General features: G+C 42.4%; 1 protein-coding gene and 1 pseudogene across 5 annotated transcripts in view; one reads left to right on the top strand and one right to left on the bottom strand.

Annotated features, from left to right (window-relative positions):
• Positions 1-23,176, bottom strand: part of LOC125839081 (actin-depolymerizing factor 10-like) — an 858,671-nt gene that overhangs the window by 276,633 nt on the left and 558,862 nt on the right. The gene's annotated exons all lie outside the window — the stretch shown is intronic.
• Positions 573-8,090, top strand: LOC125839065 (uncharacterized; annotated as a pseudogene).

Raw genomic sequence — 23,176 nt, forward strand, 5'->3', positions numbered from 1 at the left:
AAGAGAAGTTAAGAGTCAAGTTAAGATCAGTTAAAAGTCAAGTTGTAATGACCCTCATGGTCATTTCTGTGTCTTGCCTTCTGTGTGTCGTTTAGAGCATTTCTATAGCGATCCCAAGTCATTTATGACTTGCTGGGACTGACAGTTCGGTCACCTGGTCGTTCGTTTGGTCTTGGTGCGAGTTTTTGTGTTTTGGAGCTTATGAACCTTGAACGATCATTTTCGATCAAAATTCAAGAAGATGACATCGGAATCCAATTCTGACGATTTCATCAGCTCCGGAAGGGTCATTTTAGGCAAGTAGAATGGTCGACATGACTCCCGAGGTTTTCAGTGTGAGTCGGTGCGATTAAGTCTTTTAGCCTTCGCATTTTGGCTTAATTTGACTTTGGTCAACATTTTGAGTAAACGCGTTCGGATGAGAATTCCGTCAGCGTGGTTAGCTCCGAAATGTCGAGTTTGGTCTAGATTGACCCTTCTTTTGTGTCTGGAGGTTTTCGATATCTTTCCGAGCCCTTTTGTGGGTTTTGACTTACAATGGCTTTTGAAAGTGGGACCCACTTTTTATCGAAATGACCTCTGATGGAAATTTCGACTGTGCCGTTGAGTCTGGAATATCGAATTTGGTATGGTTGCATATCTCATTTGCGTGCACGGGGTTCCGAACGAGATCGGAGCACCCCGTCGGAGTTTTAAGTTTTGGGAAATTGCAGAAATTTCTGCAATAAATTACAGAAAATCAGCCAATTTTCCCAAACTTCAAACTCTCATCTCTCTCTCATCTCTCAACCGATTTGGGTGATCCAAAAGGCAAAGTTATGAGATTTTTCGAGGACAACGTTTGGTGAGCTCGGATAGTGATTTGAAGTCCCCGTTTGAGGTAAATTTCGAAAAATACTTGCTGCCAGACCTCTTTTGTAACCTTGATTTTGGAAATTTTTGAGACTTGTTTTCTTAGCCATTTTAGATCCGATTTTGGTGATTTTTGAGGCTATCTTGAGTGGTTTTTCGAGGAGAACATTGTGGTGTCGTTAGATTTTACTGTAGACCGCTCGTTTTTAGTAAATGCATACTGCGTCCCATTTCTAATTTTTGAGAAAAATTGGGTTTTAGTTGCTTGTTGATATTGTGTTGTTCCCGAGCCCCGAATTGTGTCCCATTTTGGGACATGAGCTGGGGGAACTGGTTAGGACCCACTTTTGGGGTTAATTTTGGAATTTCCTGCACGGTCCCATGATTCCGTTTTGACTCCAAAATTGACCCGTCTCCGTTTGTTGTGATTTTGGTGTCTAAACGATCGTGTTAACATTGTGACACTATTTTTTATAGCGGGGAAGCATTTTGGAGACGTTCATAAAGGGAAAGCTCCGAAGGAGTGATTTTGGAGCGCGTGTGATCGGCCTACAGGTAGGCTACGGTTTTCCCTTTCTTAGATTGAGCTCGAGAATGTGAATGCATGTTGATTAGTTGGGATTTGGATTGGGTAGTTATTGAATCCTACATAGGTGTTAAGAAATTCATGTTTTCGGCCTATTTCAAGAATTATCGGGTAACTGTGAGCATGCTTTGTGTTATTAACGGACCCTCCTCGCTATGTGGAGTGCTTGCATGCTTAATTATTGTTTATTTGAAGATGTTGGGCCTTAGTTTAGGTTTGACTAGGGTTTGCCTTAGAAATACATTATTCGGATCCAATAGGCCTTAGTTTTGCCCCGATGTCGCTCGGCCGCTTAGATCCCTGTAGACTGGTGTAGCAGACTTGAGTCTGATAGATTGGACCTTAGTTAGGCGATACGCTTGCTCCGACTTTAGTTATCCTTATTTTCCCCGATGTTACGGCTTCACGAGTTACGTCGGCGACACTATTCTACTTCGCGATTTGAATTTGGTTTTCGATTTGGTTCCAAGGACTTACATTGATTGGCTAAGTATGGACGGCGTTCCATGGACATTTATGAGTGTGGATCGATTAGGACTCTTTCAGCAGCTACATTGGCACTTATATAGAGCATCCGGTTTAAGGTCCGACCTCTATTTCCCAATACTTATATAGAGCATCCGGTTTAAGGTCCGGCCTCTATTGCTCAGATACCTTTATAGAGCATCCGGTTAGAGTTCCGACCTCTTATATACTTGTTACTTGGGTATTTCTTGTGAGCATCCGGTTCGAGGTCCGACCTCCGTACTGTCAGATTCTACTAATTAGGGTTGAGGTTCTGGTTTCGATGTTCTTCGTTCTTGGGTTCTTTTATACAATTCTCTTCAGTTTAGTTATTCTGTTACTCGTCGGGCTTATGGGGGTCCGTTCGGGTTTTTATTTAACTTGTGCACGAGTGTACCTTCTGGGCTTATGGGGGCCAGTTAGGTGTAGTTAGCTTATAGATTACTTTAGTTAGTTCTTGTACACTCGTGTGCATTCCTTGTTAGTTAGATTTGTTCTTGACTTCGGTTTGTGTTATTCCTTCTTTTCATATTGCCTTTACTTTTCAAGTTCAGTCGGCCTATGATGCCTACTGGGTACCTGTTGTTTTGGTACTCATGCTACGCTCTGCATCTATTTCGTGATGCTGGTCCGGGCATTAGTAGCCAGCGTTGATCGAGCTTGGAGCAGACTGATCCGGAGACGGGAGTGAGCACACGACGTTTTGTACTATTTCAGTCTCCATCTGTATATATAGACTTGTCTTTTACCTTTCGAGACAGTCCAGTCTCTGTTGTCCACTTTTGGGACTTGTACTCATTTTGTTAGTAGCTCTGTACTAGTGACTTCCAGGTTCTGGGAGGGATCTTTATTGTATATATGTTTTTGGTTTGCTTCCGCCTGTTTATATTGTTATTTGTCTACTCTTGTTTAGTTTCTACCCTCAGACCCATTACTTGTTGTTCCGGGTTACGGGTTGGCTTACCTACTGGTGGGTTATAGTAGGTGCCATCATGACTTGAGAAATCGGGTCGTGACAAGTTGGTATCAGAGCCCCAGGTTTATCGGTCTCACTTGTACAGAGCTAACGTCTAGTAGAGTCCTGCGGATCGGTGCGGAGACGTCCGTAACTTATCTTCGGGAGGCTACAGGATGTCCTTAGGAAAATTTCCTCTTTTGTTTCGCTTTCGTGCATCGTGTGTCTTATTGGTTTCTGGAAATCTCACTTGTTTCACTCTTTCGCAGGATGGCTCGCTCGCGAGGTGGCCCGGCCAGGGGTGGCGCCCCGGGTCTGTAGGCAGAGCCTCAGTTTGGGGTAGACGCCGACCCCGAGGTCGAGGCAGGGCCGTAGCACCAGCCCGAGATAGGGAGGAGGAGCCTCAGGCACATATGTACCTCCACAGCCGGTGGGGCCGGGGCCAGCCCAGCCACCACCTGCACCAGCTGCAGCTGCAGCTCCTGATCTTCATGATCTCCTGACTCAGATACTAGCAGCTATTGGGGAGATGCGACAGGCACCAGCCCCAGCAGCACCAGCACCAGCTCCAGCGCCGCAGGGTCAGCCTGCCGCAGCGGCACCAGAGGTTCAGCCGCCACCAGTTCATGTGGCGGTCGTGTCAGACTTAAAGGACGGGGAGATGCCACTGCGCGAGCAGAAGATGCTCGGGGTATTCCAGAGGTTGGCACCGCCGATATTCTCAGGGGCGATGGGGGAGGATGCCTACGAGTTCCAGCTTACTTGTCAGGAGCAGCTACAGTCATTAGGCCTCTTGGAGTCGAGAGGAGCCGACTTCACTGCTCATCAGTTTCGTGGGCCAGCCAGGCAGTGGTGGCGCTCGTATCGAGAGTCCAGGCCAGTTGGATCGCCTCCTGTATCTTGGAGTGAGTTCTCAGAGGCTTTCTTAGCCCGGTTCATGCCACGGAGCGTCAGGGATAGGCTTCGTGATCAGTTCTCCAGATTGGAGCAGGGCCCTATGACCGTCTCAGAGTACGAGACGAGATTCCATGAGTTGTCTCGACATGCTACCATGATCCTACCCACGGAGGAGGAGAGAGTTCGTTGTTTTGTACGTGGGTTGCGGTACCGTCTGAGGGTCGACACAGAGCATTTAGTTTCTGCCGGCCGTTCATTTCTTGATGTAGTTGACCATGCCCGATCCATGGAGCATATTCATCGCGAGGCCCAAGGGGGCAGCGATAAGAGGGCACGCTACCAGGGCAGCTACAGCGGGTCCCAGACTAGAGGGAGAGACTCCTATGATAGGCCCCGCAGAGGTTCCAGCAGGGTCAGTCCAGTCGTCCTGTTCAGGCGGCATTACCTGCTTCTGAGGGAGGCCAGTATCACCAGGGTGGTCCTAGTACGGGCCAGAGTTCGAGGGGATCAGATTCCCTCCCTTCCTACCGCAGTCGGGTTACTTCAGGGCGTTCAGCTTCGGGGTGTTTTGATTGCGGTGCTCCTGACCATTGGTCCAGAGAGTGCCCCCGGCGAGGGCGAGGAGCGATTGTACCAGCTCCCCTTGCACCTAGACCAGTTTCAGCAGTGCCCCCTCTAGCTAGAGGTGGTGGTCAGGACCAGGGTCGTCGGGACAGCCGACAGGGTACCAGAGGCGGAGCTCGAGGAGGCAGGCTAGGTGGTAGATCAGATGCATCGGGCAGAGGTGCTCAGGGCCATTTCTACGCAGCCCCGGCGAGGGCGACGGCTGAGGCATCTGACGATGTTATCACAGGTACGCTTTTATTATGCCATCAGCCTGCTACAGTATTATTTGATCCCGGTCCACATTCTCGTATGTATCTGTTTATTTTGCTCCCCGATTGGGTATGAGGTCTGAGTCTTTGGCAGAGCCAGTTCATGTTTCGACCCCGGTGGGTGAGTCCTTAGTAGTGGATCAGATATTGCGTCTTGCTTAGTGACTATCCAGGGTTGTGATACTAGAGTTGATCTTATTCTGCTAGATATGGTTGATTTTGATGTGATTCTGGGCATGGACTGGTTATCCCCTTACCATGCGGTCTTGGATTGCTACGCCAAGACTGTTACCTTAGCGATGCCTGGCATTTCCCCAGTGTTGTGGCAGGGTGCTTATAGTCACACACCGACAGGGATCATCTCTTTTATGCGGGCTAGACGGTTGGTTGCTTCTGGGTGTTTAGCTTATTTGGCTTATGTGCGAGATGTGAGTAGAGATGACTCTTCAGTTGACTCAGTTCCTGTGGTTAGAGAGTTTGCAGATGTGTTCCCTACAGACCTACCTGGCTACCTCCAGATCGTGACATTGATTTTGCCATAGATTTGGAGCCCGACACCCGTCCTATTTCTATTCCGCCTTACCGGATGGCTCCTGCAGAGCTCAGGGAGCTCAGTGCTCAGTTAGAGGATCTCTTAGGTAAGGGTTTATCCGTCGAGTGTGTCGCCTTGGGGTGCTCCTGTTCTGTTTGTGAAGAAGAAGGACGGGACTATGAGGATGTGTATTGACTACAGGCAGCTGAACAAGGTGACGGTGAAGAACCGTTACCCCATGCCTCGTATTGATGATTTGTTTGATCAGCTTCAGGGTGCCGCCGTGTTTTCTAAGATTGATTTGAGGTCCGGGTACCATCAGCTGAGGATTAGGGCAGCAGACATCCCTAAGACTGCATTTAGGACCCGTTATGGCCACTATGAGTTCCTTGTGATGTCTTTTGGGTTGACTAATGCCCCTGCCGCCTTCATGGACTTGATGACACGTGTGTTCAGGCCATACCTTGATTTATTTGTCATTGTCTTCATTGATGACATACTGGTATACTCGCGGAGCCGGAGTGAGCATGAGCAGCATTTGAGGATAGTGCTCCAGACTTTGAGAGATCAGCGGCTTTATGCCAAGTTCTCAAAGTGCGAGTTTTGGCTTGAGTCTGTAGCCTTCTTGGGGCACGTGGTGTCCAAGGAGGGTATTAGGGTTGATCCGGCGAAGATTGAGGCTATTCGTGATTGGCACAGGCCCACCTCAGTTACTGAGATTCGGAGCTTCGTCGGACTAGCAGGTATTACAGACGCTTTGTTGAGGGCTTTTCTACTATTGCAGCCCCGTTGACTCGATTGACTCGTGTTGATGTTCCCTTTGTTTGGTCAGAGGAGTGTGAGGCGAGCTTTTTGAGGCTCAAGAGTTATTGACCACCGCTCCTATATTGACTCTTCCAGTTGAGGGTGAGGGCTTCACAGTTTATTGTGACGCATCCGGCGTTGGTTTGGGTTGTGTATTGATGCAGCAGGGCCGGGTTATTGCTTATGCATCGAGGCAGCTTAAGATCCATGAGCGCAACTACCCCACTCATGACTTGGAGTTGGCGGCGGTAGTTTTCGCGCTTAAGATTTGGAGGCACTACTTGTATGGAGTTCGATGTGAGATCTATACCGATCATAGGAGTCTTCAGTACATCATGAGCCAGAGGGACCTTAATTCGAGGCAGCGTCGTTGGATTGAGCTCCTGAAGGACTACGACCTCTCTATTCTCTATCATCCGGGCAAGGCGAATGTGGTAGCGGACGCCTTGAGCCGGAAGGCAGTGAGTATGGGTAGTCTAGCCTTCTTATCTGTTGAGGAGCGACCCTTAGCTTTGGACATTCAGTCCTTAGCTAATAGCATGGTTCGGTTGGATATCTCAGATTCTAGACGCGTCTTGGCCTTTATGGGAGTTCAGTCTTCTTTGCTTGATAGGATCCGTGGTTGCCAGTTTGAGGATGATACTTGGTGGCCCTTAGAGATCGAGTGTTAGCGGGTGATGGTGGTCAGGCTACCTTAGATCCTGATGGAGTGTTGAAATTTGCCGGCCGCATCTGTGTTCCGAGAGTTGGAGATTTGATACAGTTGATACTTTCTGAGGCCCATGAGTCTAGATACTCTATCCATCCGGGCACAGCGAAGATGTATCGTGATTTGAGGCAGCATTACTGGTGGAGTGGCATGAGGAGAGATATTGCTGACTTTGTTTCCCGTTGCTTGTGCTGCCAGCAGGTAAAGGCCGAGCATTTGAGGCCTGGTGGCGAGTTCCAGAGATTACCCATTCCGGAGTGGAAGTGGGAGCGTATCACTATGGATTTCGTTGTGGGGTTGCCTCGGACTTCTAGAGGTGTTGACAGCATTTGGGTCATCGTGGATCGATTGACCAAGTCAGCACACTTCCTTCCTGTTCATACTACTTCAGTGCCGAGAGGTTGGCTCGTATCTACATTAGGGAGGTAGTCGTCTTCATGGCGTGCCTGTTTCTATCATTTCAGATCGGGGTTCACAGTTCACTTCCAGCTTTTGGAGGGCTTTTCAGGAGGAGTTGGGAACCCGTGTCCACCTTAGCACAGCATTTCACCCACAGACGGATGGTCAGTCAGAGCGTACTATTCAGGTCCTTGAGGATATGTTGCGGGCCTGTGTTATGGATTTTGGAGGTCAGTGGGACCAGTTCTTGCCTTTGGCGGAGTTTGCGTACAACAACAGCTACCACTCTAGTATTCAGATGGCCCCGTTTGAGGCCTTATATGGTAGGCGTTGTCGCTCTCCAGTTGGTTGGTTTGAGTCTACAGAGCCTAGGCCGCGTGGTACAGATTTGCTTCAGGAGGCCCTGGATCAGGTGAGGGTGATTCAGGATAGGCTCAGGACGGCTCAGAGTAGGCACCAGAGTTATGCGGATCAGAGGCGTCGACCTTTGAGATTCTCTGTTGGTGACCGGGTATTCCTCCGTGTGTCGCCCATGAAGGGCGTGATGAGGTTTGGGAGGCGGGGCAAGCTTAGCCCCAGGTACATTGGGCCTTTTGAGATACTCCGGACAGTTGGGGAGGTTGCTTATGAGTTGGCCTACCTCCAGTATTTTCAGCCATCCACCCAGTGTTTCATGTTTCGATGCTGCGGCGGTATGTTCCTGATGAGTCCATGTGCTCCAGTATGATGCAGTCGAGTTGGATGATCGTTTGACATTGTAGAGGAGCCAGTTGCCATTCTAGCCAGAGATGTGAGGAGATTGCGCTCGAGAGCCATTCCTGTTGTTAAGGTCCGTTGGAGGCATCGTCCAGTCGAGGAGGCTACCTGGGAGACCGAGCAGGAGATGCGAGAGCAGTTTCCCGGCTTGTTTGAGCCTTCAGGTACTTCTTGATCCTTTCTTTCGCGGACGAAAGTCCTTTTTAGTAGTGGATATTGTAATGACCCTCATGGTCATTTCTGTGTCTTGCCTTTGTGTGTCGTTTAGAGCGTTCCTATAGCGACCCCAAGTCATTTATGACTTGCTGGGACTGACAGTTCGGTCACCTGGTCGTTCGTTTGGTCTTGGTGCGAGTTTTTGTGTTTTGGAGCTTATGAACCTTGAACGATCATTTTCGATCAAAAGTTCAAGAAGATGACATCGGAATCCAATTCTGACGATTTCATCAGCTCCGGAAGGGTCATTTTAGGCTAGTAGCATGGTCGACATGACTCCCGAGGTTTTCAGTGTGAGTCGGTGCGATTAGGCGTTTTAGCCTTTGAATTTTGGCTTAAGTTTGACTTTGGTCAACATTTTGAGTAAACGCGCTCAGATGAGAATTCCGTCAGCGTGGTTAGCTCCGGAATGTCGAGTTTGGTCTAGATTGACCCTTCTTTTGTGTCTGGAGGTTTTCGATATCTATCCGAGCCCTTTTGTGGGTTTTGACTTAAAATGACTTTTGGAAGTGGGACCCACTTTTTATCGAAATGACCTCTGATGGAAATTTCGACTGCGCCGTTGAGTCTGGAATATCGAATTTGGTATGGTTGCATATCTCGTTTGCGTGCACGGGGTTCCGAACGAGATCGGAGCACCCCGTCGGAGTTTTAATTTTTGGAAATTGCAGAAATCTGCAATTATTGCAGAAAATCAGCCATTTCCCCAAACTTCAAACCCTCATCTCTCTCTCATCTCTCAACCGATTTGGGTGATCCAAAAGGCTAAGTTGTGAGATTTTTCGAGGACAACGTGTTGGTGAGCTCGGATAGTGATTTGGAGTCCCCGTTTGAGGTAATTTCGAAAAACACCTGCTGCCAGACCCTTTTTGTGAGTTTGATTTTGGGAATTTTTGAGACTTGTTTTCTTAGCCATTTTAGATCCGATTTTGGTGATTTTTGAGGCTATCTTGATGGTTTTTCGAGGAGAACATTGTGGTGTTGTTAGATTTTACTGTAGATCGCCCGTTTTTGGTAAAACGCTGAATTAGCTGCTGTCCCATTTCTATTTTTGAGAAAAATTGGGTTTTAGTTGCTTGTTGATATTGTGTTGTTCCCGAGCCCCGAATTGTGTCCCATTATGGGAAATGAGCTGGGGAACTGGTTAGGACCCACTTTTGGGGTTAATTTCGGAATTTCCTGCGCGGGTCCCACGATTTCCGTTTTGACTCCAAAATTGACCCGTCTCCGTTTGTTGTGATTTTGGTGTCTAAACGACCGTATAACGTTGTGATACTATTTTTGATAGCGGGGCAGCGTTTCGAGGACGTTCGAAAGGGAAAGCTCCGAAAAGTGATTTTGGAGCGCGTGTGATCGGCTTAAGGTAGGCTACGGTTTTCCCTCTCTTAGATTGAGCTCGAGAATGTGAATGCATGTTGATTAGTTGGGATTTGGGTTGGGTAGTCATTGAATCTACATAGGTGTTAAGAAATCATGTTTTCGGCCTATTTCGGGAATTATCGGGTAACTGTGAGCATGCTTTGTGTTATTAACGGACCCTCCTCGCTATGTGGAGTGCTTGCATGCTTAATTATTGTTTATTTGAAGCATGTTGGGCCTTAGTTTAGGTTTGACTAGGGCTTGCCTTAGAAATACATTATTCGGATCCAATAGGCCTTAGTTTTGCCCCGACGTCGCTCGGCCGACTTAGATCCCTGTAGACTGGTGTAGCAGACTTGAGTCTGATAGTTTGGGCCTTAGTTAGGCGATACGCTTGCTCCGACTTTAGTTATTCTTATTTTCCCCGATGTTACGGCTTCACGAGTTACATCGGCGACACTAGTTCTACTTCGCGATTTGAATTTGATTTTCGATTTGGTTCCAAGGACTTACATTGATTGGCTAAGTATGGACGGCGTTCCATGGACATTTATGAGTGTGGATCGATTAGGACTCTTTCAGCAGCTACATTGGCACCTTTATAGAGCATCCGGTTTAAGGTCCGGCCTCTATTGCCCAGATACTTATATAGAGCATCCGGTTTAAGGTCCGGCCTCTATTGCCCAGATACTTATATAGAGCATCCGGTTAGAGTTCCGGCCTCTTATACTTGTTACTTGTGATTGGTTACTTGGGTATTTCTTGTGAGCATCCGGTTCGAGGTCCGGCCTCCGTACTGTCAGATTCTACTAATTAGGGTTGAGGTTCTGGTTTGATGTTCTTCGTTCTTGGGTTCTTTTATGCAATTCTCTTTAGTTATAGTTATTCTGTGTACTCGTCGGGCTTATGGGGGTCCGTTCGGGTTTTTATTTAATTTGCGCACGAGTGTACCTTCTGGGCTTATGGGGGTCCAGTTAGGTGTAGTTAGCTTATAGATTACTTTAGTTAGTTCTTTATACACTCGTGTGCATTCCATTGTTACTTAGATTTCCGCTCTTGACCTTCGGTTTGTGTTATTCCTTCTTTTCATATTGCCTTTACTTTTCAAGTTCAGTCGGCCTATGATGCCTACTGGGTACCTGTTGTTTTGGTACTCATGCTACGCTCTGCATCTATTTCGTGATGCTGGTCCGGGCATTAGTAGCCAGCGTTGATCGAGCTTGGAGCAGACTGATCCGGAGACGGGAGTGAGCACACGACGTTTTGTACTATTTCAGTCTCCATCTGTATATATAGACTTGTCTTTTACCTTTCGAGACAGTCCAGTCTCTGTTGTCCACTTTTGGGACTTGTACTCATTTTGTTAGTAGCTCTGTACTAGTGATTTCCAGGTTCTGGGAGGGATCTTTATTTGTATATATATGTTTTTGGTTTGCTTCCGCCTGTTTATATTGTTATTTGTCTACTCTTGTTTAGTTTCTACCCTCAGACCCATTACTTGTTGTTCCGGGTTACGGGTTGGCTTACCTACTGGTGGGTTATAGTAGGTGCCATCATGACTTGAGAAATCGGGTCGTGACACAAGTCAAGAGAAGTTTAGAGCCAAGTCAAGAGAAGTTCATAAAGTCTTCCAAAAGTCTTTTACAAATGATTTAACCTTGTTTTAAGACTTGAGTTTTGTGTTGAGTAAAGAATAAAGTTGAAGTTCATTTCTTCAAAGTATATGGGGACTATGTATTCCCAAAGAGTTAAAATATTTTTCACATTTAAACAAGAAAAGAAAACCTTGATTTCTAAAGAGCCTTTGAGCTAGTTTTTTAGTAAAGAGCATTTGATCTAGTTTTTCAGTAAAGAGCCTTTGGGCTAGTTTTTAGTCAAAGAGTAAATTCTTTCACAATAAAGCAGTAGAGGAAACTTTGATTTCAAGATAGCCGTTGAGCTAAGTTTTTGAGCAATTATCTCAAATCACAGAAAGAAGTATGTTTTTAAACATAAGAGCTAGTATCATATTTTGGGAGTAGTATTGAGCACCAATATGGGGGAGAGTTGAGACAACTCACAGCCCCCATAAACCATGTATCTATCATGAGTAGAAAAGGGTCATAATTTGTAGATTATTCCTTTAGTGCTTTTTAGCATAGACTAGTGGATCCACTTAGTGAGTTGGGTTCTATACCCCCGGTAAGGTATACGACAGTCCTTGGCAGCGTGAGGTAAAACGATGTATCATCACTATAACTCTTAAGTGATGGTTGTTGGTTAGAGAAACTCCCACAATAATATTTTGTATTTTTATATACATTAGAAATATTTATATTTTTATATACAAACAGAGTTCATATTGTATCTTTGCATACATATATAGTTGTCATTGTATTTCTAAATACACAGAGTTGAAAACCATGTTTTAAAGTTTTTCTTTATACTTCATTTATTTACACTACTTTATATTGAAATCAGTTGAGTTCAGTTGAGTTAAGTAAAGTCCAGGTAAGTGTTTCTTTTAGACTCTTTTCAAGCTTATGTCTTATTTAGAATTCCAACTCGCATACTCGTACACTCAATATACTGATGACAGTTGTCCTGCATCATATTTATGATGCAGACACATATAACTAGGATAAACATCCAGCGCATCATGATCCAGTGAGCAGTTCAGAGTCTGTTGGTGAGCCTCTTTGCATTCCAGAGGATCCGTTTTCATTGCTTTTAGTTTTATTAGTTAGTTCATTAGGATGTCGTGGACCTGTCCCGACATCCCTCTCAGTTGTTTAGAGGCTTCATAGATAGACAATCATATGTTAGTTCTTGAGTGTTCTATTTCCTGTTTTAATGGTTGAGACTTGAGTTGCCACTTTTGGCCAGTGAATATTATCTTGATACATTCTAAGTGTTTATTGAGAAGTTTCAATTTACTTTTAAAGGTATTTTTTTTCACGAGTTAAGTCTTCCGCTGTGTAAGTAAGCCAGACCAATGGTTCGCTTAGGGCCATCAATGGTTCTTGACTGCCAGTCCCGCCCAGGGTGTAGGCTCGGCGCGTGACATTGACGAACCCAAATTTGGTTTGAAAAACTTTGAACAAAACAATATAAGATGTTAGTAGAGATTTTGAACAATACTCTACATCCGTCAATGGGATGAAAATAACAAACAAAAGTCTAGGATTGATTGTAAACTGAAAAACATTCACATACCTTCGATGTTACTTTCAAAATTGCACAATGAAGGTAGTGTACCTCTTTGAAAGGAGGATGATGTGACTAATGTGTCATTTTGAACAAGGTGACTTAACGTGTCTCTTGAAAGGCATACGACCCCACTTGAACTTAATGTGCCACTTAGAGAAATGTGACAACCCAACGTGTCTCTTGAAAGACAGACGACCCAATTTGAATATAACAGGTCACTTGAAGTGAGGTGACAACCCAACGTGTCTTTTTGAAAGGCAGACGACCCAATTTGAACATAACATATCACTTTGAATAAGGTGACAACCTGACGTGTCTCTTGAAAGAGGGATAACCCAATTTGAATGTAACATGTCACTTTGAATGAGGTGACAACCCAACGTGTCTCTTTGAAAGACGGATGATCTAATTTGAACATAACATGTACGAGGTGACAACCAAACGTGTCTCTTTGAAAGGCAGACGACCCAATTTGATTGAGCATGCTTGATATGAAATATAGTTTAACCAATATAAATGAGCAATAACATAATCTAAAATAAATGTAACTGCTGAAATATAACTAAAAACTGAGCTAAATGCAATGACCAAGTACTAATCATGAAAAAGTATGCTAAAACTAAATACTGAAGTATAAACTGAAAACTTGGTCTAATGCCCTAGAGTCTGACTGTGGGAGCTATTATTAACTGACATAAAACCACGTGAGCTAAACGTGGAGTTCGATGTATACGCCTCATCGAGAGGACCCAATATGCCTTGCCAGGGGTATAAAGGCATGACTGGTGTGATCACTAAATCTGATGCCCACGAAGGGACTTATAAAACTACAAGGGCACGTAGTTCTGGGACTATACGGGTACGTTGAACCCTAGTCCAACTCAGTGTTAAGTCTACTCTCAATTGAATATGTATGTAACACATTATGACTGAATTACTAAAATGCTGAATAGCTTAAAATACTAACATGCAAAATTTGAGAATGTAACAATTATATGATAATGAAACATTCAAAATCTGAGGCATGTATCTCTGTTTATCCAACCTAGCTAGTGTAATTCATGAACTAAACGAATCTACACAATTAGGGTTCTGAGTTTCATGTAAGGAACTAAGCAATTATATCACGAAATCATGATAATCTGATTAAAAATACTATAACAACTAAATCACAACCAATATCTACGGTTTTAGAAACCCTAGGTCTAAGCAAGATATAGCGAATCAAGAATCTGACTAAATTCTAGGGACCTAGTGGATGAAAGGAACCCACTAGTGAAATCCCACATACATGGTGATGAAATCTACGGAGAAATCCTTCAATTTCAAGGCTGGAACTAAGGAAAACTTGTTGCGTGCTCTTGAGAAATCTATCACCTGTTTTCTTTTCTTTTGTTCTTAGTTTGATGAATTTTTAGTGAATGAATCGCTTAGGGAAAGATTTGACTAAGTTACTAGGCTTAAACTGATCAAAATGACGTAGTTTAAGGATCAAATGACGTAGTTTTAGTTTCCAACGCATAAGGGAAAGGACCAAAATGACCCTTACTTAATTCTGACGAAGGCCACCCACGAAAGGTCTTACGATTCGTGGGTTGACCTGCCAACCATAGGTAGGGGTCGTCGGTCAAGTCTACCCGACATGGCTTCACTAAAATGAGCATAACGTTTTACTCAGAGATGATATTTTAGCAAACTTGGTGGTGTTGACAAAAGTATTCAATTATCTTTCATTTGATAGGTCATGTGCCACCTAATTCCTTTTGTGCTAAGAGCTATGACCGTTTGAAGTTGACCCATTAGCAATTTTCCTCTAACTGGCTACTGACCGTTACATACGGTCAGACCTAGGGTCCAACCGCAGACTGTACTGGTCCACTGCGGGTGGGATCAAAGACTATAAAGATTTAGGTCTTAACGAGGAACCCCACCTACGGTCCGTGGTCCTACCTTCGGTCCGTGGGTGGTTCTGTTGGTACTCGCACTAGCTTTTCTGAAAACTAGGATTTTCTTCATTTTGAGATCTGAGGTGTTACATTATCTCCCCCTTGGGAACATTCGTCCTCGAATGAAGTCTTAACAAGTTGAGTATGGGGGAAAAAGCTGCAATCCCTACCACTAAGTACTAGAAATTGATTTCTGACTGAATTGAGTTCCAAAAACATGCAAATATGCTGAAATGCAAGTATGTCTGAAGGAACAAGGTACTAAGACTGAATTTATGTAGGAGTAAACTGAGAAACTGGAGAGGAACTATTATCTCAAGCTGAAACAGAATCAAAAGGAAAGAGGTGAGAATACTTGGCCTTCATAGTTGTTTCTACTCCCCAAGTAGCTCCCTCTACAAACCGACTCCTCTAAGTTTGTCAAATCTCATCACCCTTCATAGGTGATACTTTCAGGAAAACCCAATCATCTGTCTCAAACTCTAAGTTCCTTCTCCTTACATCTGCATAGGACTTCTGTCTTAAGTCTATCTCTGATGAGCTGAACTTTTCCCATAGCATCATGTATCGAATCTGGCCCAATCAAGTCTGGTTCGCTTACTCATCCCCTTAGGAACACATAAGCAACCATCTCTTCCTTGGGAGAAAACCTCTAGTAGATGCTGATGAACTACCCCTCCAACTGAAGCAGTATATGATCATTATCTTGTTTTTACTTAACCTTCGCTACCAATGAAGATTCAGATCTATTCTGAACTATCACACCACCATTTGACATGTCCGTAAGACCAACTCCTAAGCGAGCAAGTCAGTGAACATCTTTTGCTAATTCCTTCCCTTTTTCCTCAACACGTGCTACACTACCCTTTAGAGATCCTCTTTCTGGCATTAAGGTAAGAGATAAATCGACCTATATGCACTGAGCTACTACCTTCCATTCTACGACTGGATCGTTTGGAAACTGAAACCGAACGATCCTAGTTTTACAATCGACTGAGGCATAATCAGGATTGTAACCAATCCATGCCTAGAATGATATCTAAATCCACCATTTCTAACTCTATAAGATCTGCTAAGGTGACATTCTGAGAGACTGTGATAGGGCAATTTCTGTATACTCATCTAGCTATAAATGGGTCACCAACTGGAGTAGAGACTGAGAAGGGTTCTAAAAGAGTTTCTAGACTGACACCTAAGAATACTGCTATAAAGGGAGTTACAAAAGAAAAGAGTAGATTGTGGATATAACAATGCATAAACATCCAAATGAAAGACTTGTGACGTACCAGTGACAACATCAAGAGAATCTTCCTGGTCTTGGTGAGCATGGAGAATGTTGACACCCAATTTTGACCCTCCCCGATAGGAATTAATTCACGAGCTTCCTAATTTCCAAACGATTTAGAATAATTAGTTTTATAAAATTCAAATACTTTGCAAAGTCATCTTAAGTGATTTTGGTCGATTTTCATAATTTATAAATAATATATATTTCATGTAATTTTATATATCTATAATTAGTATATTTTATAAATATTTGGAAAATCATCTCGAAAAGATTTTATATTAAATATTCTATTAAAAGTAGTTTAGTTATTAATAGTTTATATTATAAAATCATTTAGTTTATAATTAAATTGATTATTTTATTTCGCTAAGATTAAGAAGCTCGTTAATTAATTAATATTAATTTATCTTATTTGAGTTTTAGCTAATTTTATTAATTAAATTCGAAATGGCTTAATTCAATTGGCTATAATCTAGACCCATTTAACCATTCCTAATCTAACCCTTTCCCCTTAAACCCAGCAACCCAAATAATTCCCAGATTTATCCAGGCCCAATTTAATTAACCCTTGGCCCACAAATTCTCCCAAATCCAAACTAACAACTTACAGCAGTACTAACCGACAACCCAACCCATTCCCATTCCCATTTCTCCTATTCCCAACTTAATCCAATTCGGCCAGCCCATTTCACCCCAACCCGGCCCAATTCGCTGGTAACAAAGAACCCAACAGCTTCCTTATCCCTTTTTCACGATCACAGCACATGACCAAGAGCAGCAGCATAGATGGCGTCAAAATAAAGCAACAACAGCACGCGTGAACGACACTACCCGACCCCATACGTGCCTCGTCTTCTCCACGCGAAGGCGAGTTCACGGAAACAGCAGCAACGTTCACAAATAGACGAAAAACGATTCACGGCGTCTACGAGTACAACAGTACTCTGTCCTCCCTTGTCGTCTTCTTCATGTCCCTCTCCGGGCAGCAGCACACGCTTCTCACTACTTCCTCTTTCGAAATGGTTTGAATCTGCGAAAAAGAGGTGCTTCACCAAAATGGTGAAAGTTGGAGTTTGAATTTTTTTTTGGAATGGGCCTCGCCCCTATCCGAAAATCTCCCACCTATCCACCCGTTTTTCCCTAGTTCCGTTGATAAATAGCTCTATGTCCTTCATTGTTAGAAAAAAACATGGGAGACAGGGGAGCTTTTTTGAAAAAACTAGAGTCAAGAAAAAGGGTGAAATTTCTTTGAACGAGTTCTTATACTTGAGAAATTTTAGACGGCCTTTTCTCTCAATTAGGAGAAGCGAAAATTCCTCATTCAAAGCTAGTTTGAAGTTCTTGGTCGACTGTTTGAGTTTCAAATTTATGTGGTGAAAAACTCGTCTGATCGTTGCTGTCCAGTTCACCGCACTTAAAAAGGTAAACCTCATTCTCTCGTATCACCCATTTCCTAAGCCTTAGACTGTTCACTGTTTGAAGGATACAAGCTATATGAAATGTTGAAATTTTGGAAGTAATCTTGGCTTGCTCTTGAGTTCAAATTAGTGATGCATCTTCGTTCGGTTTATCAGAACTTTCTAGTCCGTTTGGTTAGAAGTCTTGCCGATCCTATGTGTTTCTAAGTTGTTTTTCCTCCTACTTTCTTATCATTTAGCTGTTAATCTTGTTGGTTGGCTGTAGCTTAGGGTGATTGTGACTTTTTTTTTTCTGAATTTAAAATGTCGTTTCTCTCAGTCTGATGAGCGAGGTTGTGTTCATACATTTTTGGCTAGCATGTTGTGTGCTTTCTTCCTCTTATTTGGCATGGTGTTTGTTGTATCCATGCTTATTTAAGTAGTATGGCACGCATTTTAGTTACTTGCAGCTCCAAATCTTATTCATATTATTGTTAGTCGCGCAGTTCCTATTACATTGTATGTTAAGTCATTTTTCTTAAGTTCGTCCTAACTTAACTAAGATAGGAGCTAAGTTGATAAGTTGTTAAAATACTTAACTTCTCTCGTTATTCTAAGAGAGTTTGATGTTCTTATTTCTTCCCCATTTTTGTTATACGTTGAAGCATATTAAGTTTTAAAGGGGTAAGAGTTGCATGTCATTTATAATGTTTTTTTTTGTAGTTACTAGCATGATTTACCATTTTATTTATGTCATAGGGCATACATGTTATATTGCAGTAATCCCGTTGCTAAGCCTCTCTTTTTTCTTTTATTTTTAAGAAAAAGAAAGAAACAAAAAAATGCATATCCACACTTCCCTCGTTTTTTATATCACTCGGCAATAAAAAGTAAAAATAAAAATAAAAAAAATAAAATGATAGTCCTTTCATTATATATTATTTCATTCCCTCTTTTATGATAAAATGATTGTTTGACAACACAAGATTTTAATATATTAATTCGGTCTAATTCTCTTCTATGCTTTGGGTTACTTATTTGATTGAGTTGGTGTCAAAGTTCTTTAAATATGCTATTTTCCCAAGTCATTGGAAAAATTAAGTTCACTAACATGTTTTTCCCTTCTTTTTTTTTGTTGAATGCGAACCCCTCTTGAGTCTGTGGGGACTCCGCTTTCTATCCTTGCATTTCGGGGATTTTGCTTCTCTTTATCCAGTCCAAATAGTCGGTGAACAGGTTACAGACATTACGGGCTGTAAGTTGAATTCTCATGTTCTGGAAACTCGAAAACAAGCTGAAATACAGCTTGTATACAGCTGTATACAGTCGAAAAATAACAATATACAGGGAAAAACATGAGGACTACAGGTGGAAAAGGCAGAAATACAGAATTGAAACAAAATTACAGGTCCGGGAGTCTAAAAATTAGCGGTATACATGGTGTATACCTCGAATATATACTTGATGTATATCATGATCAATGAAGATGGAAAAAGGGCCAAAAGCCCAATAAGTTGTTATTTTTGCAGATTTAGGAATTTGGGCCAAAGGCCCAAATTCAATATACTTCCTTTCCCTCTCTTATTTATTTTATTGTATTTGACTAATACTTCGATCATCTTATGGTTCAATTTAATTAAATTCCCCCAAGAATGGTCATTTCATGTTATTTTTGAATTAAAGTATATATTTTTTATTACTTAGTTTTTATTTTAATATTAGGCTTGTTGATATTTTATGAACTATTCCCTTTAAAAATTTCCCCTTTAGTTCACTTCTCTTTAGATAAATAAAAATGATAATTGTAATAAATAAATAAATGAGTTCATTTATTTGGTTACCCTTTTTTTTTAAAAATAGTTAAAATAAATGAGTTCATTTACTTAGTTAAAATTTTAAATAGTTTAAATAAATGAGTTTTTTTACTTAGTTAAAATTTCAAAAATTAGTCAAGGTCGTTACGAGTTCTTTTTACTTAGTTAAAATTTTAAAATTAGTCGAAATCATTTTGGTCAAATCGTCGGTCAACCGCGAGTTAGCGGGCATTTCGAGGGCTTAACACCTTCTCGGAATGTACATTTGAACTCGAACCCTTTTTCAATTGATTTTATCTGTTTAAGTCTTTTGAAAAATCTTATATTTTTTCTTGATTTTTTACTAAAAATTAAGTGGCGACTCTGTTCTTTTGGAAATTCGATTTCTCTTAAACCATAAGTTTAATCGATTTTTCGAAAACTCAGTCATTTTTTCCTTTACATATATTTTTAAGTAAAATAGATATGGCGACTTCCGCTGGGGATTTAATTAAGTTCTAACCATAAGATTTGACTTGTTTGACTAATTGTATTAATTGCTAAATTGTTTATCTGCTCTCAACGTGTTTAAATTGATATAACTGTCATTGCATTTCATGACATATTCTCTTGTATGTATAGTATATTAAAGGACGGTTTTGCGGAACCGCAACCGGATTTTTTTTATACTCAACCCTTTTTCGGAATGATCGGCAATTTATTGGTTCGTCATGCGTCCAATGGTTGTCGTGAATTCCAGCCTACGTTGTTCACTTGGGTTCCCAGTCTCTCAAAAGCCACTCTTAGTCAACTAGCGTAGAGTGAAACCAAATCCCGACTTTTAGCGCATTTTGAACTAAGTTGACCCTACACCCAAGGCGTGTTAGGTACATTAGAAGCCCACCTTGTGTCTATTTGGCCCATCTTGCCAATAAAGAGACAATCATATTTATGTGTTAATTGAAGGATGTATATGCATTTTTAAAACAAATCAATTATCTAATGGGGGCGGGGGAAACTTACCTTTGTCTGTTTTTTTTTGTAGAATGAATCCAGTACATGAGCCTCTGAGAACCCGAATGGTGACCATACCTGACCCTTATCTCCATGTTTGGTGGAAGTTCATGAACAACGGGGACAAGAGAAAAGTTCAAAGACACATAGGCAATCTCCCGTCATTGATGGAAATGGTGACTTGGCCCGGTTTAATTAGAACAATGGTAAAGTTTTGGGACAGCGACAATATGGTATTTCGGTTCGGGGAAGTGGAAATGACGCCGACTATTGAAGAAGTCCTGGCAAGTTACGAAAGTATTGACATGTGCAACAAAAGAAGGTTCCAACCCGATACAGATCTCCTTTTCCCAAAAACATGGGATTTTGCTGAAATTAAAGAAAAATTGTCACTCGTCAAAGCTGATTGGATGGACAAGATGCCCGGGCCAAACATTCCGCTTCGAAAGCTTTATTACCGATTCAAACGTGCAAGAGCCTATGAAAAGTTCAAAGAAGAGTTTGTCTCAGAAGAGAAATGGAAGGAGATACGTTCTCTTGCCTTTGCGATATGCCTACTTGGGACGATGGTATTTTCCCAGGGACCAAACTATACTATCCATCCGAGTGTAGTAATGGTCACTCATTCTATCTTTTAAATGGTGGGCTACGGGTCAGCAACTAAGTACTACACTTTGGCACCCATGGCTTTGGCCGACATTTATAGGGCTTTGGACAAGTGTCAAAGCGGAGAGCGTTTCTTTCAGGGATACAACCTAATACTTCAGTGGTGGATGATGAGGCACTTGATCAAAGCACATAATCCAGAAGAACTAGATCCGTTGAGACGATCGGATCAATTTGCAGGTCATGATTGGTGGATGTACCATAATCATTGCAACAAAACCGGAGGTTTAAAATTCTGGTATCCAAGACTTCAAGGGCTAAGAGAGGAAAATGTGCAGTGGTCGATAGAAAGTCTGGTGGTGACAAAGCAAATGGTGATTCGAGTAGAAAAGACCCCTTACTTGATATTTGCCGGGTTAAGAGGGACTAGACCATATGCTCCCGGTCGGATGAACTAAGTCCTCCGTCCAGAATGTTCTAAGGATTACAAAGAATGGTTAAAGAAGAGCCTCGCCGGAACTATTGAGCCTGGTCCAAATGTTCCCCATATTATTGCAGATGTTGGGGCCAAACATCAAATTTGACTTCATCGACTCCAAGAGAAGTATGACAAGAATGAGTTGGACCATCAATGCTGACATTCGGAGGACGCCAAAGTCATAGCTACGTTGAAGCAAGAGTTACGAAGATCCAGGCAATGCATGACAGAACTAGATGATAGCATGGAGCAACAGATTCAGTCGGTCGAAAGGTTCAGACATCAAGAAGGGGGTCGGTTGGCAAGAGATCACCTATGGGCAGACAGATATGCTATGTGGGAAGAGGTCAGCATCGCCAAGAGGGCCAGACTTGGTGAAGGATCAGGAGGAGCTTGAAGTTTGTTATCATCCCCTGCGTGGGATTGCTTTATTTGTACTTTGTTTTGTAATTTACTTTTCGAACTCATTTTCCTAATTTTATGCTTATCAAACATTTTTGAATGCTATTAATGAAATATTTTGGGGATAACAAATTGGCTTAAAAAGACATATTCATCCTTCAATTCGCTAGGCCTACCTTTGGCACAAAAGGGTCACATGTATGTTAGGACGCGATATTTGTCTGTTTACTTGTTTGCTTTAACTGTTTATGTGATACGCTGCTTTGAATGAGGACATTTTAGCCCACTCCTTGTCAAAATTTTCTGAAAATGCCAAATACAAGTCACTACCAAATGTCCGACCAAAATTCCATGAGTCTTGAGTTTCTCAGCCAGAAATAAAATCCTACCACCCAAATCCTAAAATACTACTCTATCATCTCAGGAAAGGTGAAATTGCCGCTAAGATGGAAAAGGGCAAGGGTATCGACATAGAGCTAACCGAGGAGGATTTGAGGATGGAATTGCAGCGGCTCAGGCGAGAGATCCAAGAAACCAGAGAAAGGAGAATAGAAGTGGAGTTTGCCACCGCGGTCGCACAAGCAGCAAATGCTGCACTAGACACGGAATTGGCAACAAAGATGACCAAATGCGATGTTATAAGTAAAAAGACAGTTGATGTGCGGAAGAAACACGATGCCTTCAAAGATTCAACTATGAAACTTCAGAAGACACGCGGGAAATGCTCTTTCTTCAATCAAGAAGCCAATAGTGGTCCAAAAGACACTCACATTGGAGCTACTGAAGAAGATACTGGGGAGGAAATTGTATATAGGCCTCCTTTATAGGAACGGTGGAAAGAAGGGAATGAGAAATTGCCCTCGAAGCATACGAGTTTACCCCTCCGTGATTAATGCAACAATCGGAAGAAAAATGGCTTGGATAGAAGCACACTTTATCTTTTAGGAGCTTTATTATCTGTTTTTCACTTTTCTTGTAATCTCTAGAAATGAACGAATGAAAATGAAAATTTCCTTTATATTCGAACTACGTAGGGCCTGAATTCTCCTTGGGAGATACGTAGGCAGCCTTCCAAGGCCCGACCCCTATTTTTTTCAAAATTTCTTTCCCCCCTCTTTCATTCTGCAAGGAAACATTGAGTTCAGATTAACAAATGTCGGAAGATGCAGCAAGAAGACCTTAGCTCAACGCAATTTAGTCTTTCTGAGTCATTAGCCCCAAAATGAAACGAGAAAATTCCTGCTTGGTCAAAAGATCAGTCCCCATTACTCGTGGATTAACATGTCCTCAAACGAAGCAACTTTTATGTGTTTACCTGCTTCCTATGTGATATCTTGTGTTATTCATCTATACCTATTACTGACAGATTTGCCTTTGAGTTGTTCTTTTCTACAGGTAGTTAGAACTGATCTGTGTTGATATACTGGCTGAACACCCCTATTTTACCAGATCTAAAGGACCTATAGATTCCTTCCCTAGTCAAAGTTCACAAAAGGGAAAAGCAGCAATGGGTGATAACAACGAAGAAACCAGCCTTACTGATGTCGTAGTGGCTCAGCCCTCCCTTGCTGATCAGAATGAACTGATCCTACAGTTGATACAACAAATTGCTGAGATGA

This window comes from Solanum verrucosum, unplaced genomic scaffold, assembly GCF_900185275.1.
Source record: "Solanum verrucosum unplaced genomic scaffold, falcon-dt-bn FXZP01000163.1, whole genome shotgun sequence".
Classification (NCBI taxonomy): Eukaryota; Viridiplantae; Streptophyta; class Magnoliopsida; order Solanales; family Solanaceae; genus Solanum; species Solanum verrucosum.